Genomic DNA, 23,456 nt, shown 5'->3' on the forward strand with positions numbered 1-23,456 from the left:
ATATTGCCACCATACATAGCTTACATAATGCCACCATACACAGCTTACATAATGCCACCATACACAGCCCACATAATGCCACCATAAACAACCCACATATTGCCTCCATACATAGCTTACATAATGCCACCATACACAGCCCACATAATGCCACCATAAACAGCCCACATATTGCCACCATACATAGCTTACATAATGCCACCATACACAGCTTACATAATGCCACCATACACAGCCCACATAATGCCACCATAAACAACCCACATATTGCCACCATACATAGCTTACATAATGCCACCATACACAGCCCACATAATGCCACCATACACAGCTTACATCATGCCACCATACACAGCCCACATAATGCCACCATACACAGCTTACATAATGCCACCATACACAGCCCACATAATTCCACCATACACAGTCCACATAATGCCACCATGCACAGCCCACATAATGCCACCATACACATTCCACATAATGCCATCATACACAGCCCGCATAATGCCACCATACACAGCTTACATAATGCCACCGTACACAGTCCACATAATGCCACCATACACAGCTTACATAATGCCACCTTACACAGTCCACATAATGCCACCATACACAGCCCACATAATGCCACCATACACAGCTTACATAATGCCACCATAAACAGCCCACATATTGCCACCATATATAGCTTACATAATGCCACCATACACAGCTTACATAATGCCACCATACACAGCCCACATAATGCCACCATAAACAACCCACATATTGCCTCCATACATAGCTTACATAATGCCACCATACACAGCCCACATAATGCCACCATACACAGCTTACATCATGCCACCATACACAGCCCACATAATGCCACCATACACAGCTTACATAATGCCACCATACACAGCCCACATAATTCCACCATACACAGTCCACATAATGCCACCATGCACAGCCCGCATAATGCCACCATACACATTCCACATAATGCCATCATACACAGCCCGCATAATGCCACCATACAAAGCTTACATAATGCCACCGTACACAGTCCACATAATGCCACCATACACAGCTTACATAATGCCACCTTACACAGTCCACATAATGCCACCATACACAGCTTACATAATGCCACCATACACAGTCCACATAATGCCACCATACACAGCCCACATAATGCCACCATACACAGCCCACATATTGCCACCATACACAGGTTACATAATGCCACCATACATAGCTTACATAATGCCACCATACACAGCCCACATAATGCCACCATACACAGCTTACATAATGCCACCATACATAGCTTACATAATGCCACCATACACAGCCCACATAATGCCACCATAAACAACCCACATATTACCACCATACATAGCTTATTTAATGCCACCATACACAGCCCACATAATGCCACCATAAACAGCCCACATATTGCCACCATATATAGCTTGCATAATGCCACCATACACAGCTTACATAATGCCACCATACACAGCCCACATAATGCCACCATAAACAACCCACATATTGCCTCCATACATAGCTTACATAATGCCACCATACACAGCCCACATAAAGCCACCATACACAGCTTACATCATGCCACCATACACAGCCAACATAATGCCACCATACACAGCTTACATAATGCCACCATACACAGCCCACATAATTCCAACATACACAGTCCACATAATGCCACCATGCACAGCCCGCATAATGCCACCATACACATTCCACATAATTCCATCATACACAGCCCGCATAATGCCACCATACACAGCTTACATAATGCCACCGTACACAGTCCACATAATGCCACCGTACACAACTTACATAATGCCACCTTACACAGTCCACATAATGCCACCATACACAGCTTACATAATGCCACCATACACAGTCCACATAATGCCACCATACACAGCTTACATAATGGCACCATACACAGCCCACATAATGCAACCATACACAGCTTACATAATGCCACCATTCACAGCCCACATAATGCCACCATACACAGCCCACATAATGCCACCATACACAGCCCACATAATGCCACCATACACAGCCCACATATTGCCACCATACACAGGTTACATAATGCCACCATACATAGCTTCCATAATGCCACCATACAAGGCCCACATAATGCCACCATACACAGCCCGTATAATGCCACCATACACAGCTTACATAATGCCACCATACACAGTCCACATAATGCCACCATACACAGCCCACATAATGCCACCATACACAGCTTACATAATGCCACCATACATAGCTTACATAATGCCACCATACACAGTCCACATAATGCCACCATAAACAACCCACATATTGCCACCATACATAGCTTATTTAATGCCACCATACACAGCTTACATAATGCTACCATACACAGCCCACATAATGCCACCATACACAGCTTACATAATGCCACCATACACAGCCCACATAATTCCACCATACGCAGTCCACATAATGCCACCATACACATTCCACATAATGCCACCATACACATTCCACATAATGCCATCATACACAGCCCGCAAAATGCCACCATACACAGCTTACATAATGCCACCGTACACAGTCCACATAATGCCACCATACACAGCTTACATAATGCCACAATACAGTCCACATAATGCCACCATACACAGCTTACATAATGCCACCATACACAGCCCACATAATGCAACCATACACAGCTTACATAATGCCACCATACACAGCTTACATAATGCCACCATACACAGTCCACATAATGCCACCATACACAGCCCACATAATGCAACCATACACAGCCCACATAATGCCACCATACACAGCCCACATATTGCCACCATACACAGCGTACATTATGCCACCATTCACAGCCCACATAATGCCACCATACACAGCCCACATAATGCCACCGTACACAGTCCACATAATGCCACCATACACAGCTTACATAATGCCACCATACACAGTCCACATAATGCCACCATACACAGCTTACATAATGCCACCATACACAGTCCACATAATGCCACCATACACAGCTTACATAATGCCACCATACACAGTCCACATAATGCCACCATACACAGCTTACATAATGCCACCATACACAGCCCACATAATGCAACCATACACAGCTTACATAATGCCACCATTCACAGCCCACATAATGCCACCATACACAGCCCACATAATGCCACCATACACAGCCCACATAATGCAACCATACACAGCTTACATAATGCCACCATTCACAGCCCACATAATGCCACCATACACAGCCCACATAATGCCACCATACACAGCCCACATAATGCCACCATACACAGCTTACATAATGCCACAATACATAGCTTACATAATGCCACCATACACAGCCCACATAATGCCACCATACACAGCCCGTATAATGCCACCATACACAGCTTACATAATGCCACCATACACAGTCCACATAATGCCACCATACACAGCCCACATAATGCCACCATACACAGCTTACATAATGCCACCATACACAGCCCACATAATGCCACCATAAACAGCCCACATATTGCCACCATACATAGCTTACATAATGCCACCATACATAGCTTACATAATGCCACCATACACAGCCCACATAATGCCACCATAAACAACCCACATATTGCCACCATACATAGCTTACACAATGCCACCATACACAGCTTACATAATGCCACCATACACAGCCCACATAATTCCACCATACACAGCTTACATAATGCCACCATACACAGCTTACATAATGCCACCATACACAGCTTACATAATGCCACCATACACAGCCAACATAATGCCACCATACACAGCCCACATAATGCAACCATACACAGCCCACATATTGCCACCATACACAGCTTACATAATGCCACCATACACAGCTTACGTAATGCCACCATACACAGCCCACATAATGCCACCATACACATTCCACATAATGCCATCATACACAGCCCGCATAATGCCACCATACACAGCTTACATAATGCCACCGTACACAGCCCGCATAATGCCACCACACACAGCCCACATAATGGTAACCTTGGTAATACCACCGTACAGAACCCATATAGTACTGCTGCACGTAGCAACATGACACAACTGTACATAGTTTATGTAATACCTCCATATCCAGCCCACATACTGCCACCATACTCAGCCCACATAATGCCACCATACACAGTCCATATAATAATACTGTACAGAGTTAATGGAATGCAGCCATACGCAACCAATGTAATTTCACCGCGCACACACAGCCCGCATAATACCGCCATGCAGAACCTACGTAATGTAGTCATTCACAGCCCAGGTAATACCAGCATACAGAGCCCACGTAGCACTGCCATATGTGGCTACATAACAATGCTATACGTAGCACACGTAAAACCACAATACATAGCCGCCGTAATACCAACACATGCAGGTGATGACCACAGACAATTCCTTTCTCTTTATCCTTTCTGACTGATTCTTCTTTAGTTTTGTGTTTTGCTCGTTTCCTTATCACTACAGCTTGCATGAGGCGGTATCTCAAGCCTAACCAGGTTGCACAGGTAGTCCAGCATTGGCACCCCCTTCTTTTCACAGATGAGAGCAGGTTCACACTGAGCACTTGTGACAGATGTGAAAGAGTCTTGAGACAGCGTGGTGAACGTTAGGCTGCCTGCAACATTATCCAGCATTACCAGTTTGGTGGTGGGTCAGTTAACCTCCTGGATGTAACGTCTATTGCCGCTGCCCGTCGTTCTGACTTACCCTCTGACGGACGTGGCCATGGACATGTGAGTTCTCGGCGGCATCTTCCTCAAGGGAGACGCCGGCACTCACTTCCTGTTTCTGAGACTGTTTCCCGCAGGGCATGCACGCCTGCACGTGCACGGCCTTAAAGGGCTGGACTATAAAAAGGGCTCTGCCCTCTGGATCTTTGCCTGAGCGTTGTTGTATACCTAAAGTTTGTCTTGCAAATGGTCTCCCAGTGTTTTCCAGTTCCTAGTGTTACTAGTTTACTTCTGCCTGTATCCCGTGCTACCGTGCCTCTGTGCCATCTTGAGTTGAAGTCGAGCTGTGTCTTCCACTGCATCTGCTGTGTTACACCCACCGGGTGTCTGTCTGCAGCCGGAGCCTTATCTTAAGCCTGAATCACCGCTACTGTCTACATTGCCCAAGGTACCCTTTTTGGACTATAGACATTGTATTGTACCAGGTTGGCCAGCTGCCTATCCGATATGCGGTACGGCTCAGTGGGTCCACACCCCGCACCGTGACACTGGACATTATGAATTAGTGCATCTGACGACTCCAAATAGCTCCACAGACTATCCAGGAGCTCACTGATGGCCTGATCCAGGTCTAAGAGTAGATCCTCCTGGACACTATCCCCAGTCTCATCAGGAGCATGCCCAGACCTTGTCGGGGATGCATACAGGCACACCACAAAACATTTGATGGCCTTGATTAAGCCAGACCAGTTGTACATGGTAGGAAATGTTGTGTAAACCTCTGATTAATAATAACATAGCTTTAAGTAGGGAACAGAAAGAAGGGAGTGTAACTGCAGGATCAGACTACACAGGGTTTGTTTGTAGTCTGTAGCCATGGAAACACAGGTGTTACTTTTCTCACCAAAGAAGCGCATCCCTTGAGCCGTAATAGCACTGGCTAATTTAAGATTCGAGGTCTAGGAAATCTCCCCATTCTACACCCTGCATTGAGGTATGGATTTTACTGGTCAAATTCCCAGGTAGAAAGGCCAAAAATAGTCACCGATTAACGGCAGATGTGCTGAGGGAAATTGAAGCGTAGCCAGGAACAGAGCCAATGGTAGTCACCGGGAGAGCGGTCGCGATGTGATAAGCCAGAGGACGAAAAGAGTACATAGTCAAAGGAGGGGTATGGGGTTAGAACCAAAGAAGGACTACAAGTACCAAAAGATAGGACCACATAGGAGCTGTATACACAAATCAATAGGAGGTTTTTAAGAATATTGTTGCTTCTTGTTTTCTTTTATTTGGATTGGAGAATTAAAATAAATTGTTGTAAAGATGGACTTAGCCATTAAGTTTGTTTTAAAGGTCCACTGTCCATAAATATCCATCTTCAGTAATCTGGTCACAGTCGAAGAGTGCCCGTGTAGAGGTCTCGTTATGATTTTGACCCAACTCTTGTTATATTCAATAATGATCCACAATTGTTTACATTTTAAAGCTGCTCATTAGTCATCCACCTGTCATTGTCATCTTTTAGATTTAATATTTCCAATATTTTTTAAATATATTTTTGGTCTTTTTTTTTTTAAATATTGTATTTTTGTTTTTATCTTTTTTTCTTCACCTTAAGACCAGAATATGTTAATACATTTTTATTTTATTTAAATTCTGTATTTATTGTTCTTTTTTATCTATAATTTATTTTTTAATTAATAGACTTTTAACATCTTAAAAAAGAAAAATGTAACAAAAACGTGACCCTTTTTCACATTTTTACTAAAAAAATTTTTTATTATCCTACAAAGTCTTAAGGCTGTTATCAGATAGCCATGATATGAGGGGCTTTATGTACCACCCGGGCGCCCTGCAGTACTACGGAACCCAACTTTTATCACCATAGGATACTAGACCTCAATAACTATTTACTGGATATTTTGGGAGAGGTCTACATTTTTGTCCATGAAGTAACCTTATAAAGGTCATTGGCAATAAATGTAAATTTTTTTCATATATCGCCATTGACTGTGAAAATGATATTCTAGTTAAGAATTTGGCAGATGGATAAGAACAGGTTGAGCATCTTTTCAACAGATCTTCTTTCATTGAGGAAGAATTTTGCAACATCTTGGTTAAGGCTAAGATCTTGGTTGATAATATAGACTATATATATGGAGAGTCTCAGCCTCCAACATCGACTTCTCTATATTGTGTCCATTACTGAAGAGACGAGATGCTGACCCTCATTCTGCTTTTTCTTTCTATCCAGGTGTCTATGGCAGAAGACGTGTACATTTCTGTTCTAAACGGAGGTCAAAAGGGTACCTGGGGGTCAGTGGCGTAACTACCGCTATAGCAGCCGTAGCGGCTGCTGCGGGGCCCTCAGCATGAGGGGGCCCGTGCCACCCGCCGGCACCGCCCCCCCCCGTGGCCGGAGGCTCCGCTAGCAGCGGCTATGGCTGCTACAGCACGACGCCACTGAAGGGGTTGTTCCTACAAAAGACATGCATCCCCTATCCACAGGAGAGGGGATACACGTCTGATCGCTGGGACGCCCAGCAATAAGGAGAATGGGGGACCGAATGTCCCTCGAAGTTCTCCATGACAAACCTCGGACTTCCGGGGTCTATCGGCAGCTCCGTAGACTTGCGCACCGGTCGCGCTTGTGCGCATGCGTGACCAACGCTCCTTTCATTTTTATTGAACTGCGCAGACGCCGGAAGTCCGAGGTTTGTCATGGAGAACTTGGGGGGACTTTCGGTCCCCCGTTCTCCTTATCGCTGCCAGTGATGACACATGTATCCCGTATCCTGTAGATAGGGGATGTGTGTCTTTTGTAGGACAAACTATAGGCCGTTTTTTTTTTTGGGGGGGCGGGCTATATGGCGTTATCTACAGGGGGGTCTGTATGGCGTTATCTACAAGGGGGTCTGTATGGCGTTATCTACAGGGGGGCGTCTGTATGGCGTTATCTACAGAGGGGGGATCTGTATGGCGTTATCTACAGGGGGGGTCTGTATGGCGTTATCTACAGGGGGTGTCTGTATGGCGTTATCTACAGGGGAGGTCTGTATGGCGTTATCTACAGGGGGGTGTCTGTATGGCGTTATCTACAGGGGTTCTGTATGGCGTTATCTACAGGGGGCTGTATGGCGTTATCTACAGGGGGGTGTCTGTATGGCGTTATCTACAGGGGTTCTGTATGGCGTTATCTACAGGGGGGGTCTGTATGGCGTTATCTACAGGGGGGTGTCTGTATGGCGTTATCTACAGGGGTTCTGTATGGCGTTATCTACAGGGGGCTGTATGGCGTTATCTACAGGGGGGTGTCTGTATGGTATTATCTACAGGGGGGTGTCTGTATGGCGTTATCTATAGGGGGGTCTGTATGGCAATATCTACAGGGTGGATTTGGGGCTGTAAGACGTTATCTACAGGGGGGCTGTATGGCGTTATCTACAGGGGGGATTTGGGTCTGTAAGACGTTATCTACAGGGGGGCTGTGTATGGCATTATCTACAGGGGTGATTCTGTATGGCGTTATCTACAGGGGTGGTTCTGTATGGCGTTATCTACAGGGGGATCTGTATGGCATTATCTACAGGGGGGTCTGTATGGCGTTATCTACAGGGGGGATTTGGGTCTGTAAGACGTTATCTACAGGGGGCTGTGTATGGCATTATCTACAGGGGGGTCTGTATGGCGTTATCTACAGGAGGTTCTGTATGGCGTTATCTACAGGGGGGTCTCTGTATGGCGTTATCTACAGGGGGTGTCTGTATGGCGTTATCTACAGAGGGGGGATCTGTATGGCGTTATCTACAGGGGGAGGCTGTATGGCGTTATCTACAGGGGGGCTGTATGGCGTTATCTACAGGGGAGGTCTATATGGCGTTATCTACAGGGGGGGTCTGTATAATGTTATCTACAGGGGGGGTCTGTATGGCGTTATCTACAGGGGGGGTCTGTATAATGTTATCTACAGGGGGGGTCTGTATGGCGTTATCTACAGGGGGCTGTATGGCGTTATCTACAGGGGGGCTGTATGGTGTTATCTACAGGGGGTGTCTGTATGGTATTATCTACAGGGGGGTGTCTGTATGGCATTATCTACAGGGGGGTTTGTATGGCATTATCTACAGGGGGGATTTGGGGTTGTAAGACGTTATCTACAGGGGGGCTGTATGGCGTTATCTACAGGGGGATTTGGGTCTGTAAGACGTTATCTACAGAGGGGCTGTGTATGGAATTATCTACAGGGGGGTCTGTATGGCGTTATCTACAGGGGGGATCTGTATGCCGTTATCTACAGGGGGGTCTGTATGGCGTTATCTATCGGAGGTTCTGTATGGCGTTATCTACAGGGGGGACTCTGTATGGCGTTATCTACAGGGGGGTGTCTGTATGGCGTTATCTACAGGGGGTCTGTATGGCGTTATCTACATGGGTGTCTGTATGGTGTTATCTACAGGGGGGCTGTATGGCGTTATCTACAGGGGGTGGCTGTATGGCGTTATCTACAGGGGGGATTTGGGTCTGTAAGACGTTATCTACAGGGGGCTGTGTATGGCGCTATCTACAGGGGGCTGTGTATGGTGCTATCTATAGGGGGGCGCTGTGTGGTGGGCTGTGTGGTGGAATCTATAGGGAGGCACTATCTACAAGTGGGGGGTTGTGCGATACCCAGCGGAGGGGGGCCCCAGTCAAAAGTTTGCTATGGGGCCCAGTCTTTCCTAGTTACACCCCTGCTGGGGGTCCACTGACCTGTGCCCTAAAGGGACTAGAGCAATTGGCTTCAAGCTTAAAATGAGTAATAGATTTAAGTCTACATTACATTTTTCAATCTTAATTTTCGATCTTGAGTTACATCCTGTACTATACTTCAGAGCTGCACTCACTATTCTACTGGTTGAGTCACCTTGTACATACATTACATTTACTGATCCCGAGTTACATCCTGTACCTGTATTATACTCCAGAGCTGCACTCACTATTCTGCTGGTGGAGTCACTGTGTACATACATTACATTACTTATCCTGTACTGATCCTGAGTTACATCCTGTATCTCTTTATTTTATAGAAAAGTACAAAACATAAACTGAAAAACAAATACATAACTAATTCCATATAACCAAAAAGTCACAACCAAATTCTTATAAACAAATTATCTTATATACATCTCTGTATATGGGAAGAGAAAACTATACCAGACCCGGCCACATACACCCCACTCTTATATACTTACATCTACACTTCATCCGAAACTAAACAATAACTAGAATATATATAAACATCATATAAACGTAATCCAAAGTACTAACAGAAAATCCCCCGACCCGCGTCACCCAAGGGCCTAAAGAAACAACATAATAATGATAATAATCAAACAACATAATAATAGCAAATAAAATAATAATAACCAAAAACAATCCAAAATATAATAATACTAATCCACACTTTTTTTTTTAAATCACACTATACACATCCTGACTTTCCCTAACCTTACCCTTCTTACCTAAACACCACCACCCCAGCCAGCATCTCGCCTCATGTCCTCTCACGTCCGCATAGTCCAGATGCTGGCCCCCACCACCACACCCAACACCCCAGCCCAGTCCCCCGCCCCATGTCTTCCCATGTCCGCATAGTCCGGGGCTGGGTCAGGCACACCCCCCCCCCGGACCCCCTCCCAACCTATCTATTAACCCCCTTAAGTCTATCCCTATTCTAACAACACTTTTACAATATAATACAATACACATCACCAACTTGTCCAAATACCAAACCATATACAAAATACACTGTACCCGAAAGCACCAAGCTCGGTCGCTTGTAAACCTTTTTCCTGCCATTTCAATCCTAAACAAAACAAAAATCTTCCTGTGCTTACCTAGCCCATCACCAGATAGAGAGAAGGGAAAGCCCCCCCCCCAGCACCTCCCCAGAGGCCAAGGTACCACGTCCACCGCTGCACCCTCCCTATCGCTTGCCCTATCTCCTTACCCTATTACTAGCCCTTTTCTTGACCCTATTGAAAGCTGACCCTATGCTGACCCTCACCTTTCCCTTATTCCGAGCCCTATCACTATATTTTTTATTGGTGCCTCAGCGGAACGCAGACCCCCACCTCCAGTTGAGCACCGGTGACGACCCCCCCTCCCTCATGAAGGCAGACACATTAAGGCACCCAAAAGGAAAAGCCCCTCCAAAGACGAGAGGCTTTGGATGCTCCCAATCTGCCGACCTCCAAAGAATGCACCTTCACCAGGTCACCCATGATATTGCTAACAACCTCATCGACTAGGAGGATTTTCTTCTGGGTAGAAACTAAACATCGTGCATTCCACATAAAGTGCCTAACCACTATACTGACTAGAAACAAGGTGCAATGGTCCCTACCACCAAGGTCTCCGAGCACTCCATAGGCCCACCCAGCATAGGAGAGGCTGGTTAGGCCTGGCCAACCAATGGAGGCTCCCACACTTTTGTATACCTCTGTATTGAAAGGGCAATGAAGCAGGAAATGCTCCATGCTTTCCAGCACTCCGCCGCACTCCTCCCGGGGGCAATCCCGATTATCAGAGCTTCTGCACTTTAGATTGCCCCTCACATACAGTCTCCCATGGAAGCAACGCCAAGCCAGATCCCAAAACTTCTGGGGAATCCTCGCTGAATTTAAAAGTTTTAATCCCACCCCGAGGTCACTACTTAGTCTTTGAGCGCCAGGGGCTTCTGGAAGTGGGTCATCAGGACCCTCCTGTCAAGAAATTTTCTCGACATGGTCCTGATCTGCCACACCTCCAGACCCCACCGGCGAACAATCTTCAGCGCCAGGGTGGCATAAGCCGGGAGATGTCCGTGAGGTGTACGCAGGTCTTTCACTTGCCCTCCTCTCTCTCATTCCTGGAAGAAAGGCCGAAACCACCCCCTGCAGGAGGATATCCACCAAGGAGCCCTCTCTTGCCAGAGGTTTGCCAGGTTGATCTTAACAAAGGTGTTCACTAGGAACACCACCGGGTTAACCATACCTAACCCGCCTAGTGTCCTTGGTAGGTAAGTAACCTCCCTCTTGATTAGGTTGAGCCTTTTCCCCCATAACAGCTGGAAGAACAGGCTATAGACCCGAGTCCAGAAAGGTTCTGGCAAGATGCACACACTGCCCAGGTAAAGCAACATGGGCACCAGGTAGGCCTTGGCCAAGTGAACCCTTTCCCTCAGGGTTAAGGACCAACCCTTCCATTGGTCGACCTTCTGGGCAACTAGATTCAGCCTATCCTCCCAGTTCTTCTTGGGGTAATCACCCGGGCCAAATTCGACTCCTAAGATCTTAGCAGACCCCTGAGGCTCTGGAAGGGTGTCCGGGAGATCAAAACCAGGATCTCCTCCTCCCAGCCAGAGACTTTTGCACTTATCCCGGTTGATCTTGGACCCAGATGCCAATGAGTAACGCTCCACTTCCGACATCACCCACTCTGCCTCCGCCTCCCCTCTCGAGGAGACAAAAATGGAGACATCGTCTGCGTACGCAACCACCCTCTGAGTGGCTTCCAGCCCGTCCAGGCCGGCCCCGACTCCCGCCAATGGCCCACGATCGATCCTTTTAAGAAAAGGATCAATAGCGAAGGGCTCAAGGGACAACCCTGGCGGACACCAGACCCAACCTCAAAGGGGGTTCCAACCCAACCGTTCACCAGCGCAAAAGTCTCAGCCCCAGTGTATAAGGTCTGTAGCCAATTGACAAACCCCCCCGGTAGGCCGTACCTCAAAAGGACCGACCAGAGGTACTTGTGGTCCACCCGGTCAAAAGCCTTGGCCTGGTCCAAGGACAGGATGTACCCCTCCCACCGACCAGAATTTCCCTGCTCCACTGCCTCTCTGACACTGAGGACAGCACTAAATGTGCTGCGGCCTGGAACAGAGCAATGCTGGACAGGCGAAAGGAGCCGGGATGCAAACTTCACCAGCCGATTAAACAGCACCTTTGCGAGAACCTTTTTGTCCGTATTGAGCAGCGCTATGGCCAATTCTCAATACGGGTCGAGTCTTTACCCTTCGATAAAACGATCAAGGCTGACCTCCTCATTGACATTGGCAAAGTACCCGAGGAAAGGCACTCATTAAACACCTCAGTCAACAGGGGAACTAGGGTTCCTTTAAAAGTCTTATAAAACTCGGATGTTAAGCCATCCGGCCCTGGCGATTTTTTGAGGGCAAGCCCGTCAATCGCCAATCCCACTTCCTCTTCCTTGATCGAGTCTATCAAAACACCGAGAGAGGGGTCTACCCCTGGCTCAGGGATGGTTTCAGCCAGGAAAGCCGACATCTCGTCTCGGTTTGGATCTTGCTTCCCCAAGAGGTGCGAGTAGAAGGATCTGACGACCTCCAAGATCCCTGATTTGGATCTCTTCAGAGATCCTGTACTATCAATCAGTCCTGTCACAACCTTACGACTCACTGACATCTTACAGTTCCTGTAGGGGTCGGGCGAGTGGTACCTCCCGAAATCTCTCTCAAGAACTAAAGATGCGTGCCTATCATACTGACACCTCCTGAGCAAAGCTTTCACCGCGGAGATCTCCTCCCCACTACCCCCGGTTGAGACCAGATGTTCGAGTTTCCTCCTCAGTTCCTGATATAGGCGGTACCTACTCATGGACCTGAGGCTCGAGAGCCTGCGGAAAAATCCTGCCACCCGGCCTTTAAACAACTCCCACCACTCAGACTTAGTACCACTGAGATCAAACAAAGGTACCTGGCTCTGAAGAAAATCCTCAAAGGCCTGTCTTATCTCCGCTTCTTCCAAGAGAGTAGAATTCAGCCTCCATATACCTCTTCCCATCTGGAGGGACTCTGCAATGTTCAAAGAGAAAATAATCATACAGTGATCGGAGAACTCCACCTCAACAACATAAACTGGTGAAGAGATGGCATCCTCCTTCAAAAAAAATCTGTCTATCCTAGACCTACAACTACCTCTACGATAGGTGAAACCCGAGTGGCCTGGGGTATGCCTGATGTGGATATCCACCAGGCGAGCATCGCTAACTATATTTTTTAATGCTACACTATCATAGGTCAATTTTTTATCTCCGGAACCTCCTCTATCTCGGGGCCTCACGACAGTATTGAAGTCCCCTCCAAAGATAACTTGTCGACCTGAAAAAAGGAAAGGCTTAATCCTCATGAAGAGACTTTTACGGTCCCATTTGCTCTGGGGTCCGTATATATTGATTAATCTTAATTCCTGTCCCCTCATGAGGACATCTAAGATCAAGCACCTCCCCATTTCTAACTCAATCATCCGTTGGCATGTTACCGGTGCGGTGAAAAGGACCGCCACTCCGCTATAGGGCTCAGCCGCAAGAGACCAGTAGGAGGGCCCGCGTCGCCACTCCCTCCTAGATTTAACGACGTCTGCCAAAAGTGACAGCCTGGTCTCCTGCAAAAACAAAATGTCGGCTTCAACTCGGCCAAGAAAATCAAAGGCTGCAAATCTCGCCCTATCTGACTTAATGCTGGCAACATTAATTGATGCCAGCATCAACGGAGTGGGTGCCACCATCATGGATGTTTGAGTTAGACGGCTTTCTTCTTCCCACCCCCCCCCCCTCTATCTGATGAGGACACACCTTCTTTGCCTCGCTTCTTGCAAACTGAGGATTCCATACTCACCACCCTATTCCCATCTTCATCCCCAAGTTCCGGGTCAACCTCCCCCTCTGGGGGCATCGGCCCCTGCAGCAGGGGAGGCGCAATGACTCTAGGGTGCCCTACCATTCCCTCCCTCTTAGTATGAGAGGCTGGAACGTCCACGAGAGCATGGTATCGATCAGTAGAGCGCACAAGGGGGGTACAGGATTGACCTTCCTGGGCCAGGACGGGGCCAGATGTATTTGGCCCTTGGGTTTTGCCCTGTGTCCCTTTTGCTGTAGGCTGAGTCCTCTCTTCCTCTCCCACACTTTCATAGTGGGAGGACTGAGATTCCTCAGCCCTCTGCTCCCTTTGGATCCTCCTCATCTCCTCGTTCAATTCGGCCTCCCCAGGGGCATCAGCTTCAGTGGGGGCATCCAGATCCGAATCAGAGGTCGTTCCAGTTTCCTGGAGCGCCCTCCGAATCCTCTCCTTCCTTCGCTTCTCCGCCCTTCTCTGGCGAGAAGGGGGACCCTTCTTTGCATTCTTCCCTTGCCCCTGTGCCCCATCGTCCCTGCCCGCACCCTCACCCACGGAGGCCTCCCTCCTCTCATCCTCTGCAGGTTTGGAACAAGCATTGACAACAGAGCGAGGACACCGACTGAACGGGTGACCTAAGTCACCACACAGGTTGCAGCGAATACGGTCACACGATGCGGCTAGATGACCAATCCCCCAACAATGAGCACACTTCTGCACCTTGCAGCCTGCACTCAAATGTGAGGGGTCGCCACACCGGTGACACAACTTCGGCTGCCCCTGGTAGAAGACAAGGATCCGATCTCTTCCCAGGAAAGCAGACGATGGTATGTGGGACACCGTCTGTCCCAGACGCTTTAATTTAACCATGAACGTCCAGGCCCCTGACCAGATGCCAAACTCATCCATGTTCTTCCGTGGCATCTCTACTACCTCTCCGTACCTTCCCAACCAGGTCATGATATCAATGCAAGAGAGTGACTCGTTACGGGTAAGAACGGTCACTCTCTTGGGACCACTTTGGAGAGAAATTGCTTGTGCAGCAAAGTCTCGCCAGCAAGGCTCGTCCTTCATGAGCTCGCAGTTCCCCCAGAAGACCTCAAGGCCCCCTAGGTGAACAAAGCTGATGTCAAACTCAACCGAGCCATGAGGATGTATCAAGGCAAAGATGTCACTTGCCTTGAAGCCCATCCCCAGCAGCAGCTCCACCACCCTCTTTCTGGGAGGGCACGCATCATTGCCACGCCACCGGAGACGGACCACATTCCTCCTGGCTACAGCCTGCCCGGCTGTTGGGAGCGACCACTGATCTCCTCGTTGCTCTCGGAAGGCATTTAGACCATATCTGTCTATCCAGAAAGACAGGTCCTTCTGCACTCCCCCTATAGTTAGGGTTTGCTTTCCCTCTCTTAAAGCGTCCAAGAGACGTTGTTGCAAGTTACCGTCCCCGGACCTTGAGGATGAAGATGGGTGGGCCCGCTGTCCCCCCGCTGCCACACCAGCATAAGACCTGCCGGATGTCACAGCAAGAGGAGCGCCAGGCCCATTGCCCCTGGTTGATACCCCATTGACCCACCACCCACCACCTCACCACCTACAGACACAGCACTCAACACCCCATTACCAGCAGACACTCCAGCAACTTTATTTACAGACACCTGCATACCCCCAGCAGTTCCCACATCCACAGCCGCAACTTTTTTATTTAACCCACCAGGTCCCCCTGCAGTCATCCTTCTGGCCAGGCCTGGTCCTATGTTATGTATTTTTTATGTACATTTTGTGTGGGTAGACACTGCTTCAGTCTCCGCATCATCAGGCACCTTTGCAGGGACGCCATCAGATGTTATAAGCGGTTTCCCCGCTGTGCCCTCCGCCTCATTAACCTCCATCTGTTCTATGCGCTGAACATTTTTGGGTAAGGGGCCACCGTCGCCCCCGACGCCAGCAGCTCCCTTCTCGCCTATACCGCTTTTCAGCGATGCGGACGAAAGAGCCACTGACGTCACTGGAGCCGCCTCCGGCGCCGGACCACTCCCCCCTCCCACAGAGGAGTGGCCAACAGAGCCGGAGCCCCCTCTGTGACCGCCCTTGTCCGGAACGTCTGACGGCTTTACTGCGACACCGACAGACTTCCGGCTTTCAGACACCACATCCGGTTTCATGTTTACCCGTTCTCCCGACCCCTGACTCGCATCAAAGACCAGTTTCCCGGGTTCGCCATTCACCGGACACGGGGACACACCCCCTGGCATCACCAGGCCACCAGTACCGCCCCCTTTGCAGGGGTTGGAGTCCGGCGCCATTTTGACCACCACGTGTTCTAATGCCGGACCCGTAACACTCTCCCCGCATTCTCACTCCAGCCCCACTGCAGAGGTTGGAGTTGGGGGTCTTGTGGGACCTGCGCCCTGATCCTGACTTTCATCTGGCTCAGAGCACAGGAAGGATCTTGCTTTATACACCATTTTAAATGAACCTTTAGCAGATTTTTTTTCCTTTTCCTTTTTTTTCTTCTTACATTTTTTTTTCTTTTCCTTTTCCTCCTCTGCGGGTAACTCCGCACCAAAACAAAATCCCTGGAAGGATACCGGCGACTCCACATTACGGATCTGAGTGAGTAATCCTGGAGGCCGCTCACTGTCAGTTTCAAAACACTCCTGATTATTCCCAGCTGTGAGTCCACCCTCCTCCTCCTCACTGCCCCTGGGTGCCTCAGAATCTGTGCCTTCTCTGGACTTTACATTTTCATGCTCCATTGTCTCCCCCACATTTTCCTTTGCTGTGTCTTCCTCCATACATTCTATTTTTATAGGTGCTGCCATCTCGGCAAACCTCTCTTCGTTTTTTAATTTTTCTCCAAACACCCCTCCGCCTGCCACAATCTCATCACGTCTTTTTTCCACTTCTTTTATTTCCTCCAACAAGGATTTCACATTAAAACGGTATCGGGACCTCTTACCTCCTGAGGCCTTTGCAGCCCTTCCTCTGGCAACCGCCACGTCCGCACGGAGCCGTTGCAGCGACTTCCTGAGGTCCCGATACTCCTCCAACCGCATAGCCATACGGGAGCTGAAGTTCTCCACCGTCTCTCCGGTCCTCAGCTGTCCCCATTCCTCCACACGACCGTCATCCAAATGTCCGGACAGTGCTGGTCCTTCTCCAGACGACAACACCTCTATCACCATATCACCATGCCGGACCGCGTCTCCATACCCTTATCCAGGGTTCCAGCTACGGGGGGAGCCAGGATAGCCTTGCCCCGAGATGATCTCCTCACCCCCGCGACCGTTTGCATATTCCCAGCCAGCTGGGATGACCCTCTACCCCCCCGCTGGCATGCTCCGGGAGGTAGAGGTCTGAGGCTCCATCCTAGGATGGAACCCCCCTCAGGGTACTTTCCAAGCACAGGCAGATGGTATGAGGCCTGGGCAGATAGGATAAGGAAAGTCCCTGGATCCAAGGCCTGCAGCTCTCTCCACACGTCCTACTCCACCCACTCCAGAGCTGCACTGACTATTCTGCTGGTGGAGTCACTGTGTACATACATTACATTACTTATCCTGTACTAATCCAGAGTTACATCCTGTATTATACTCCAGAGCTGCACTCGCTATTCTGCTGGCGGAGTCACTGTGTACATACATTACATTACTTATCCTGTACTGATCCAGAGTTACATCTTGTATTATACTCCAGAGCTGCACTCACTATTCTGCTGGTGGAGTCACTGTGTACATACATTACATTACTTATCCTGTACTGATGCTGAGTTACATCCTGTATTATACTCCAGAGCTGCACTCGCTATTCTGCTGGCGGAGTCACTGTGTACATACATTACATTACTTATCCTGTACTGATCCAGAGTTACATCTTGTATTATACTCCAGAGCTGCACTCACTATTCTGCTGGTGGAGTCATTGTGTACATACATTACATTACTTATCCTGTACTGATCCTGTGTTATACTCCAGAGCTGCACTCACTATTCTGCTAGTGCAGTCACTTTGTAAACATATTGTATTACTTATCTCGTACTGATCCTTCTGGCTCTCTATCCGTACAAATCACGCTCTGTTGATTTAGGTAGCGGTGCAAAAAATAAAACCCAATTTCTGTGCAGCAGAGTTTAGTGCATCAAAGTAACAATGAGCAAAATTGTAACCGCAGCTCTGGATGTGACTGAAGTATAAAACTCATGGCAAAATCAAAGTTAATTACATTGTGAGATCTTCAGATTTGTTAAAATTTTTCTTATGAAATTTTGTTTGTCTTCTTAGGTAGAAAAAGACACATTATCGCTTGATAACACCGGGATCAATGGCATTTATTTTCTTTGCACCAAATTATCATCTGATAAAGTTGCCAAGTTCATACACTCCAGTGAAGGAGAGTAAGTACCGCCATGGACTTCTCCTCGTGGTCTTCTTTTACTTGTTGAAACCTTAATAAACTTTGTCCCCTGCCCACCAGCCCTAGATTTGGGGGTCTCCGGATCTGTCCAATAATAATGCCGGTCATGGTCCTTAAATATCACAGATATTTATGGCATATCCACAGAAGGTATTTATTTTTTTACTATCCATTTCTGTTGCTTATATAGCGCAATCACTCACTGTCCCTTGAGGGGCTTACAATGTAACGCCACTATCTGTATGTTTTTAAATATGGGAAGAAACTAGAATAAACCCACGCCATCCCCGCGAGAACATACAAAATCCATGCAGACTTGTCCTTGGTCAGATTCGAGAATAGGTCTTCAGTGCTAACCATAGAGCCACCATGCTATACATGTCTGATAGGTTGCAGTAGTGAGACCTGCACTATGTGGTTAACAGAAGTCCCCAACTACCCCTAGCGTGCCTGGTTAGGTGACAGAGAATGAGGAGAGGTGAACGCCTATTTTAGTTATTTCCATGACTCCTGTTGCAGTTGAATGGACAGAGCCGCATACCTCTCCATTCATTCTCCTCTTCCCCAGGGTATCTCCATTCTCCACATAGATAAAAGTCACAGAGTTGGAACCCACTCATATCAGACAATTTTGGCATATCTTGTGGATTTTCCATAAATGTCTGAGATCTGGGTCGGCCTGGCCCACCAGAGAACAAAAGGATCCTCCGGTGAGCCCAGACTCGAACACAATAATAGGCCTTAAAGGTCCAGCAGAAGACAACCCCATTTGGAAGGGACTTTGGAGCCAATCCTTTGCCACTAGGGTTTATTTCTCATGAGTTGATTCACAAATTACCTATTAAAACTTATTGATGAAATGTCCTGTGTGTACAACGATAACAAGCACCACAACGAAATAAAAAATAGTCATGTTCTATAGAGATGGATGGTAGACCTTCAAAATCATCTCCTCTGTTGGGCCCAAGGTACCCCAGTCCAAAGCTGTCCGAGCTTGTAGGACCACTTAAAATTGTAGCTCTCCGAGACCAGGGCTCAGGTACATATACAGCCTTTGCACCCCCATAAAATTAGAGTGGTGGAAGGGTTGGGGGGGGGCACTTGGCACTGCAGGCTCTAGTGCTGTCTGGACCTCTCAGACTGATGGTGTTCGGTTCCAGGCTCGAAAGAAACCAGGAACAACATCTTTATGCCTCAGACTCCAAAAACATACTGATAGGCTGGTTGCCACCTTGTGTGGGTAGAGATCTGATTATGACCACGATTACAATCCATTGAAAATTATCATCAGTAATAGGACACTACATCTGCAACCGTTGTGTACGGGTGCTCCAGGAGTCAATGGTTGCCTCCCGAAATGGCTTTTCTATCATCAATGCTACATGTAACAATATAACGTCAAAATATTTTCTTCACAGCTACGGTAAAATTGGTCCGGAATACAAATGTAACCAGGGATCATTTCTGTTCACCTTCAGCCTGAAAGTCGGAAAAAGATTCCTGCCGGATGACACAGGCGCCAACAACATCAAGTTTAAATTCTCCGATGGGACCATCCAGGAAGGAGATGGAAACTCCTGGGGCAAATATGGTTCATGGAGCGGTGAATGTCTAAAAGAAATCAGCGGTATTCAAACTAAAGTAGAGGAACATAAGGGAGCGTTCAGTGACGACACCGCTCTTAACAGTGCACAGATGCTTTGCAACGAAGACGACTACCTGCTCAGCATCTAGATATAAATTGAACTTCAGCTGTCATTCTATCGATGCGTCAATCACAGATCCTACATGCGCTAAGAAAATCTTGTTAGTGGCGGCCACTAGAGGCTAGTTATATATTACAGATTTTGCAGTTAGTAGGGTGGGTGTGTGGGGGGGGGGGGAGAGGGGAACTCTGTATTGTGTTCCTTAGATGGGATCCTTTTTTGTTTTTGTCACCAATTCCACAGCTGATATTTCCTAGAATTCGAAATATGTATTGGGGTAAAAAAAAAAAAAAAATCCACCGAAAAGAATTTTTTTTCTTCTAAAATTTGTCAAAACTATCCCTGGCTTGTATGGGTAAAGAAAACCTGAGTTGGTCGACAGAACCTTCTTCTGCCAGACCCAAGGTTTATCCTCCCCTAACAGAAAAACCTCACAATCCTGACAGGTCCTGGCAGCTATATCGGATGGAGAAATACAGGTACACACTTTGGGCGATATTAACGGGGTTGTCCAGGATTAGAAAAACCGGTCTAATTTCTTCCAAAACCCTCACCACACCTGTCCACAAGTTGTGTGGGGTGTAGCTCAGATCCATTTACTTCAAAGGAATTAATCTGCAATACCAGTTACAACCCATGGACAGGTGCGGCGCTGTTACTGGAAGAGTAGTCATGTTTTTCTAGTCACATACAACGCTTTTAAACAAAAACTTTGGCAGTGAGGCAAAAGCTCTCGGTCAATCACCAAATTTGCCCCCGTAAAAAACCTTTACCTCTTTTTTTTCCTGGGGGGTTGGCATGTCTCCATGTATCACCTGAACATTATGGGGCTGGTGGGGAATAATTTTAGTAGTCACAGAAAAGTTGTTTTTAACTTATTTTCATATTTTGGCCACAATAAGGGAATTTTTCAGAATCTCTTAAAACCACTTTATGGGACTTTCACTAGTGTTGGGCATTGGTCAGTCACACCGCTTCTCTAGGGCTTTATCGCTACGTGTCTCACTGACAGTTTGCCACACATAGATGAGTCTATCCATCCATCATCCAACTTAACCAGGACATGTGAATAAACCCTTATCAACTAGTCAGACATCCACATCAAGACCATTAAAAAAAAAAAAAAAAAAGTTAGACCGCAGTTTATTTATAACTTTATTTAACGCAGGAAAAAAATAAATACTAAAAGTATCACACGATTGAGACAAGAACACAACAACAAATGTCCGCAGGTAGTGAGACCGTCCAGGACGTTGTGCAGTAGATCCAGCATACCAGCATACAGTTTATAGTCTTGTGATGAAATAAAACATGGCTGCCCCCAGTACAGTAAGAAAGTGTTAAAAAAAATAAAAAAAAATTGTGTGTGCAAGATTAGATAAAGTTAATATAATTTTATTAAATAAAAAACACAAATTAATAAAAAAATAAAAAAAAATAATGACTGTCCCTTTAAGGTGGATGACGACACGTGTAGTAGAGTCTATAGGTCTTGTAAGCCACAGATTAAACTCCCTAAGCTCCCGTTATCTTTCCAGTGTCCTTGGCGGCTTCTATGAAGGTCATCTTGCTCAAAAAAGCAAATTACGCAACAATTCTTCACCTGACGGTATCTGGATTCAAGACACTAGAAGACGTTCAATGGGGAGCAGTAGACAAATCTACTGAATGTAGAAGGTCGCCAACCTGGTATAGTTTTTAGTTTTATAGCAAGATTGATGGAAAATACACAAGTCTGCCAAGTAAGACACACGTATCAGTCTTCGTCTGGTCCCGGTATTAAACAATCCTAGTCGCCATGATCTCCTCCATGTTGTCAGTGGACCGCAGTGCTTACAGTTGCCCATGTAGATACAGAACGTGGCACCAGATGAGCAATTCAATCACATTCTGCAGGGCAGTGTCGAAATCTGAATTACAAAAAGAACAAGTGTGACTCATGATGTAAAGACGTTCATTTCAATTAGCCATCATGTATAGCGAAGACGATAGACCAATGAGCCCACAACACAACCGCATCAGCTTCTGCCGACAAGTCAACTCAAGGCGGATGACCAAAAAACATAAGCAAAGTATACGTTACCTACTAATGAACTGAAAGTGTCATGATCAGTGGGGTGGGGAGTCTGGCAGGTGAGACCCACACTAATCACAAGTCATCTTCAGACAACCCTTTTGAAGAGGACCTGTCACCTGCCCAAAAAACTGCAGTTAACATCTCAGTTAGTTTGCAGGCACCTCACAGATTCTGATGCCTTTGATTTTTTTCTTCTAGCCCCCACCGTTCTGGAGATATTGGGGCCATTAGTTCTGGTGTCTGATATGCAAATTAAGCCCTTGACTGTCAAATGGGCGGTTACCCCTTATCAAGTGACAGGCATTACCCGCCCACTTGACAGTCAAAGGCCTTATTTGCATATCGGGCACTAAAAACTAATGTCAGATATCTCAGGAACGGTGGGAGCTAGAGGAAAAAAATAAAAAAGCATCCGAATTTGTGAGACGCCTGCAATCTAACGGAGATGTCAACTGCAGTTTTTTTGGACAGGTGACAGGTTCTATTTAACAGCCAGGTTATGTCCATTATTAGATGTGGATCAACCAGTAATCTGGTCAATACTCAAGGATTCACAAAGCTTTATTACCCACATTTACCATCATTTAGGTCGGGGGGTCTTCTGATGCAACGCACAGTCATGTTACGGGGCACTTAACACCTTCATAAGAGTTCTGAGGCAAAACGTTGATAATATGCAGCAACATGATGAGCAACTGACTAACCACAGTATTCCCAATGTCAGGCAGGCACAGCTAAAGCAACATAATCATGTGATGACCCCACTAAACAAGGTCTCATCTCGGCTACCAGAACATGCGAGTGTGGAGCAGAGGGAGATGGATATTGGGGA

General features: G+C 47.2%; 1 pseudogene; it reads left to right on the plus strand.

Annotated features, from left to right (window-relative positions):
- Positions 1-20,575, plus strand: part of LOC142682180 (uncharacterized) — a 58,963-nt pseudogene extending 38,388 nt beyond the window's left edge.
- Positions 20,576-23,456: the final 2,881 nt, after the last annotated feature.

The sequence above is a fragment of the Rhinoderma darwinii genome (genome assembly GCF_050947455.1).
Source record: "Rhinoderma darwinii isolate aRhiDar2 chromosome 3 unlocalized genomic scaffold, aRhiDar2.hap1 SUPER_3_unloc_11, whole genome shotgun sequence".
In the NCBI taxonomy this organism is placed as follows: Eukaryota; Metazoa; Chordata; class Amphibia; order Anura; family Rhinodermatidae; genus Rhinoderma; species Rhinoderma darwinii.